This window comes from Saccopteryx bilineata, chromosome 11 (assembly GCF_036850765.1).
Source record: "Saccopteryx bilineata isolate mSacBil1 chromosome 11, mSacBil1_pri_phased_curated, whole genome shotgun sequence".
Classification (NCBI taxonomy): Eukaryota; Metazoa; Chordata; class Mammalia; order Chiroptera; family Emballonuridae; genus Saccopteryx; species Saccopteryx bilineata.
In genome coordinates, this window is record NC_089500.1 from 61,851,511 (window position 1) to 61,858,436 (window position 6,926).

Below are 6,926 nucleotides of genomic sequence, written 5' to 3' on the forward strand. Positions count from 1 at the left end.
CCCCAACCCAGAGGAAGAACTGCTGGTTGTTGGAGACCCAAAATCTGCCTTTGGGCTGGTGTCCTTCATATGGAGATGGATGAAGGAACCACCACTCCCTTATGTCCCAGGAGAGGGGGACATGCTGCCAATTCTGCTGGCAAAGCTCCTAGTTGGAGGCAGAAGCTAGAGGCCTGTTTGGAGGAGCTGGGGCATCAGTGAAAGGGGCTAGACAGTTGAACTGAATAAAGGGTTGCCAGGCTGAGGCAGGGCCCCAAGGCCATATTCCTAGACCTACCAGGCAGCCACAAGAGAGACGAGCTGGGAGAGAAGCAAGAGAAGGTGAGTGAGAAAAGGAGCCTTGGAAGCGCATATGTACAGGGTGCATTGTGCAAGGCTCTGAAAGCCGAATGACAACCCTGTATGAAGAGATTGTCTTTGGTGCAGAACCTCAGGACCCGAACGCTGGATCTCCACTTTCACTCTATGGCTGTCTTTGTCTCAGTCTCCTTCACAGCACCACCATCCAAGGGCTCTTGTCTGGTGAAGCGGCCAGGGTTCTCATAGATCAAGTTGAGTGATGTCAAATGGAAGACTGCAGGCGACACTGAGCTCACACATGATTTTGTTTGGCCCATAGAGTAACATAAATTTGACCATCTTAACCATTTTTAAGTGTACAGTTCAAAAGTGTTAAGTAATTCATATCATTGTGCAAGCAGTCTCTAGAACTTATTCATCCTGCAAAACTGAAACGTGACCCATTAAGCACCAGCTCCCTATTCCTCGCCAGCCCTGGCAACCACCATTTGACTTGATACCTCTATGAATCTTACTGGATATTTCATATAGGTGGAATCATACACTATTTGTCTTTTTGTGTCTGGCTTCTTCCCCTTAGCATATTGTCCTCAGGATTTATCCATTTGTAGCATATATCAGAATTTCCTTCCTTTTTTTTTTTTTATTGATTTTAGAAAGAAAGAGAAACACTGATTTGTTTTTCCATTTATTTATGCATTAATTGGTAGATTCTTGTATGTGCCTTGACCAGGGATCGAAACCACAACTTTGGTGTATTGGGATGACATTCTAACCAACTGAGCAACCCGGCCAGGGCAGAATTTCCTTCCTTTTTACAGCTAAATAATATTCCATTGTATGGATAGACTACATTTCCTTTATCCATTCATCCATTGATGGACACTTGGGCTGCTCTCCCCTTTTGCCTATTTTAAATAAAGCTGCTATGAACATGAGTGTACAGATAACTCTATGAGACCCTACTTTCTTTCTTTTTTGATTTTTATTGATTTTAGTGAGAGATGAAGGGAGGGAGGGAGAGAGAGAAGAGAGAGACAGGAACACAGATCTCTTCCTATATGTGCCCTGCCCGAGCATCGAACCGGCAACCTCTGTGCTTTGGGGGATGCTCTAACCAACCAAGCTATCTGGCCAGGGCAAGACCCTACTTTTAATTCTTTTGGGTGTATACCTTGAAGTGTATACACCCAAAAGAATTCCTGGGTCATATGGTAATTTTATGTTTTTGTTGTGTGTGTTTTTTTTCAGAGACAGAGTCAGAGAGAGGGATAGATAGGGACAGACAGACAGGAACGGAAAGAGATGAGAAGCATCAATCATTAGTTTTTCGTTGCGACACCTTAGTTGTTCATTGATTGCTTTCTCATATGTGCCTTCACCGCAGGCCTTCAGCAGACCGAGTGAGTAACCCCTTGCTCGAGCCAGCGACCTTGGGTCCAAGCTGATGAACTTTGCTCAAACCAGATGAGCTCGCACTTAAGCTGGCGACCTCGAAGTCTCAAACCTGGGTCCTCCGCATCCCAGTCTGATGCTTTATCCACTGCACCACCACCAGGTCAGGCTAGTAATTTTTTTTTCAGGCTGGTAATTTTATGTTTAATTTTTTGAGAAACCACCATACTGTTTCCCACAGCAGCAGAACCATCTTACATTCCCACCAACAGTGGACAAGGGTTCCAATTTCTCTACCTCCTCATCAACACTTTTTTTTATAGTAGCCATCATAATGGGTGTGAACTAGAATGTTTCTTTTTTAAGCCCACATCTTTTTTTTTTTTTTGTGAGAGACAGAGAGAGGGACAGTTAGGGACAGACAGACAAGACAGGAAGGGAGAGAGACGAGAAGCATCAATTCTTCATTGCAGCTCCTTAGTTCATAGATTGCTTTCTCATATTTGCCTTGACTTGGGGGGGAAGCTCTAGCAGAGTGAGTGACCCCTTGCTCAAGCCAGCAACCTTGGGCTCAAGCCAGTGAGTAACCTTGGTCTTCAAGCCAGTGACCATGGGGTTATATCTATGATCCCATGCTCAAGCCAGCATCCCTGTGCTCAAGCTGGTCAGCCCATGCTCAAGCCAGATGAGCCAACTCTGGAGCCAGCACTCAAGCAAGTGACCTTGGGGTTTTGAACCTGGGTCCTCTGTATCCCAGTTCGACGCTCTATCCACTGCACCACTGCCTGGTCAGGCTAAGCCAGGAGTTGGGAACGTTTTTGGCTGAGAGAGCCATGAACGCCATGTATTTTAAAATGTAATTCAGTGAGAGCCATACTATGACCCGTGCACTTTACGCATTATCCAATAAAAATTTGGTGTTTTCCCGGAGGACAGCTGTGATTGGCTTCAGCCACCCGTAACCATGAACAAGAGTGGTAGGAAATGAATGGATAGTAATACATGAGAATGTTTTGTTTTATTTATTTATTTATTTTTTGGTATTTTTCTGAAGTTGGAAACGAGGAGGCAGTCAGACTCCCACATGTGCCCGACCGGGATCCACCCGGCATGCCCATCAGGGGGCGATACTCTGCCCATCTGGGGCGTCGCTCTGTTGCAACCAGAGCCATTCTAGCACCTGAGGCAAAGGCCACAGAGCCATCCTGAGCGCCCTGGCCAACTTTGCTCCAATGGAGCCTTGGCTGTGGGAGGGGAAGAGAGAGATAGAGAGGAAGGAGAGGGGGAGGGGTGGAGAAGCAGATGGGCACTTCTCCTATGTGCCCTGGCCGGGAATCAAACCCGGGTCCCCCGCACGCCAGGCCAACGCTCTACCACTGAGCCAACCGGCCAGGGCTGTTTTATATTTTTAACATTATTTTTTTTTATTTAAAGATTTATCTGCAAGCCAGATGCAACCATTGAAAAGCCACATCTGGCTCGCAAGCCATAGGTTCCCGGCCCCTGGGCTAAGTCCACATCTTAAAAGCGGAAGGTTTCACACACCAATTGTTTAGTTTCAACATAAAAAATTCTTGAGAGGTTCCTTAGATGACTGGGCCTCATGTTGGACCACTGCCATACTAAGGCAGTCTATCCATGCCTCCCTGAGTGGCCCAGGCCACTCCCTTTGCCTCTGAAAGGGGTTCTTTGAAATATTGATTGAGGTGCTGTTGACAGTCTGAACAAATGGGAAGCTCTTGCCATACTAAGCCACATGCTTCTTGGCAATAATCATCAGAACTAGATAGTTATTGCCCTAATTCGGGTGGGGTCTGTGTCCTCCAGATGGCCAGAATGCCATCTGGTCTGGTATCTTTGTACCTCTGTGTTTGAGACCCTGGTCTAGTCTCTTCTCAAGCTGATCACACACAGATCTATTTTATAATGGGAAACTGTAGTGTAATGGCTTTGTCCACTCATCTAGGCTGAACTACATTTCCCAGAACTCCCTTACATTATGGTTCTTGTTAGGTTGGGCCAAGAGGCAGATACTTGCCAGATATGGAAGAAAGCAACCATTTTGGTTGCTGATCTGCTGATAAATACCTTTTTGGTTTGAGGCAGCACCATGGCCTGCAATTACTCTATTTTCCCTGGATTCTCTTTCAGGGTTTTTTATTTTTGTTTTTTACTCCTCAACTGGGTATGTACATGGTTAGCTTTGTGACGAAGGGCCTCAGCTTCTACAGGATACCCTCATCATCAAGGTCAGAGGCAACAATACTGAACACAGGGCTCCTAGGGTTCCAGCTTGTACCAGTTGTTAGGTTCAAGCTGTGAGTGGCCAGTGCACTGGGGGAAGGGGAAAGCCTCCATTCAGCTTCTCTTGGCAACTGGCAGGTCGGTATAAACCCCCGACGAGGTCTGACGTGGAGAGAACCCAACGGACTGCCTATGCTCTGTGAGATAACAGACAGGCTAAACCCCTTCCCGGGTCTAGGGGTGGGCACCGGGGAGAGCCAAACTGAAAACACAAGGCTGGTGTATTCTAAAAGGATTGTTTATTTAAAACGCTTGGGTGCAAATGTGCTGAGAGGGACCCAAATGCCATGTTGGCCCTAGAGAGGGTTGGAGTTGGGTATTTATAGTTTAGTCAGGGGTCTTGGAAAAAGCGGCTGACGTCCCTGCCTCTATAGGTACACAGTATATTTTTTTCATATGTGGATTGGAGTGGCGCCACCGTTTTTCCAAATTGTTTATCTCCTGGCTCAACTGTCCAAAGGAGAACTGTGCTAGTTCAAAAGGTCCTGGGCTGGCCAGGCAGGCAGAGGCTTCAAGCAAGCCAGTCCCTCCCCCTCCCACTGGTTTATACTGCCCTTGGATGGGGGGAGGGGTGTCTCTTAGAAGACTTCTCTCAGAAGACAGGGCCACTGGGCCTGTAACTAGGCTTTTACGAACACTTATTGTGATTTAAAACTCCTATAAATGTCAGGTCTTCCCAATGTAAGCTTTCCCTGACATTTCTACATTTCAAAGTGGAGGCCAGGAGTCATTCAGTGAGAGAACAGCAAGCCCATTAACTATATCCTCATAGTAAGGGAGGAAAATGTGCTGCTTTGAGCCTGGGTAAGAAATTGAGTGAGGGGAATTGTAGTTTTAAAGGAATCTCAGGTTTTAAAAACCACTCTGAACCCAAACATTATGCTAGTGGGTTTCATCCTGCTCATTATCTTTACCTTCTGACTGGGCACCTCAAATTCCAGCATCAGTCACAGAGATTCAGACTTAAGAAATCGCTTGATTAGTCCAACAAATTTGCAGGCCAGTTCCCTGTGGCAAATCAAATACTATACAGTGGTACCTTGAGATTCCCTGTAGCAAATCACATACTATACAGTGGTACCTTGAGATACGAACAGACCAACATATATATATATATTTTTTTAAGATACGAGCTGCAACTTGGTCTGTATTTTTGTTCGAGATCTGAGTGAAATTCCGAGATACTAGTTGTCATTCGGGAAGCTGACGCTAGTTGGCGCGTTGCCGCACGGGTCCAGGATCGGCAGTTTGATATAGGAGTTGACTGAGTTACAAGCTGCGTTACAGAACGAATTAAATTTGTATCTCAATGTATAGGTGTCTATGTGCCTGTATCACTTGTGGTTCTGCTTCTCTGTTGAACTCTGGTACAGGAACCTGAAAACCTCCTAACTATTCCTGCCTCATGATTTATCATTCAGCTCACAGCTTTCACAGTTCCCCAAACTCAGGAGCTTTATTCATGCTATTGCTGCTCTAGCCTGGACTGTCCCTACCTGAAAGCTGCTGGTTTACCTGTCCTCCTGCATATGGCTGAGCTACTCCAGAACAGGGAGCAGGTCTGATAAGTCTCCATCCCTGCCTCTGCTCAGCCAGTATGTGTTGAATTGTCTATGGACTAGGCCCTTGATATAAGAGATTGCAGTCTCTTCTCCCAATACCTCTTCAAGTGTCACTGCCTTCATTTTGCAAGTGCAAGTGTCCCCAAAAGCAGTTGCTGCATCAGACTGGTGGAGCTGCCTCTAACCACATCGTAAAGCCAGTATCCACGGCCTCCATCACAGCAGCCCGGCCCATGCAGGTTTGCATTAGATTCGGACAGAAGGTAATGAAACAACAGAGCCACGAACTGGGGGCCATTAACTTTAATCCTAGCTTGCCCCCGGTGGGCAACTAAAAACACACACTGGGCTCCAAAACCCACTCATTCAGCACTCACAAAGCTACTGACTTATCCGAGTTTCCTAGAATCAAAGGTTTCCAGCTCACTAGCCTCATTCTCCTTTGTTCCCCATCACCTTCTCTCTATACAAACTCTGCACTAACTGGCTTCTTTTTCAGCACTCTGCCATCTTGGCTGCCTCTCCTGGCCTCCTCCACGTGGCCTTACTCTGCTCTCCAACCTGCTCTCGGAACCGAGAGAACAAGCTCCTGGTCTGCCCCACTTTATAGTGCAGAAATTAAAACCTTTAATCCAATATACAAAATAGGGAAGTCTCTGATACAAAGTCCACCCCACATTAAAAAGGGTGGGAAAGGCTTAGTCCTAAAACCAAGCCCCAGGCTACAAGGATCCTGCTTGCCCACCCCCAACACACAATGCAAACTATAAGCGAGCAAACATATATATCATATTTACAAACTTATTTAACCAACACACATCATCCAGGGTCTCATACCTGGGCACAGAGGTGTCAGTACCCTGTGCTGAGTGCCCAGACCTTCCAGTAGGTCTTGTGCTCAGCACTTCATCCTGCCTTGGCAGAGGGTCAGTTTCAGCTAGATTGGTCTATGGGAGGGAGTCAATTGGGTGGGTTACTAAGGCTGCACAGCCTGAAAAGGGGCCTTTCGAGGGCAGCATTGTTGTTCTGGAACCAAGAAATTGGATCTAAAGACTCAGAAGGTAGACCTTAGATCCTTAGGACATTCACAGGGAGGCAAGGTAGCATGAACAGAAAGCAATACACCCAGGAGGAGGCAAGGGTTGGAGACCAGAAAACCTGGAGACCCTGGCCAGAGGCAGTGTATTCAGACCCTTCCTGGTTAGTAGATGAGTAAAAGAAATCTTTGTTTAACTCATAGATGAAGAAACTGAAGCTGTTGTAAAGTACCGTACCCCAGATGCTGAAAAGTACTGTACCTCACTTCTGCGGGTTTATGTAGAGACACCAAGTCCAGATGAGTTTTGAAGGGTTTTATTAAAGGAG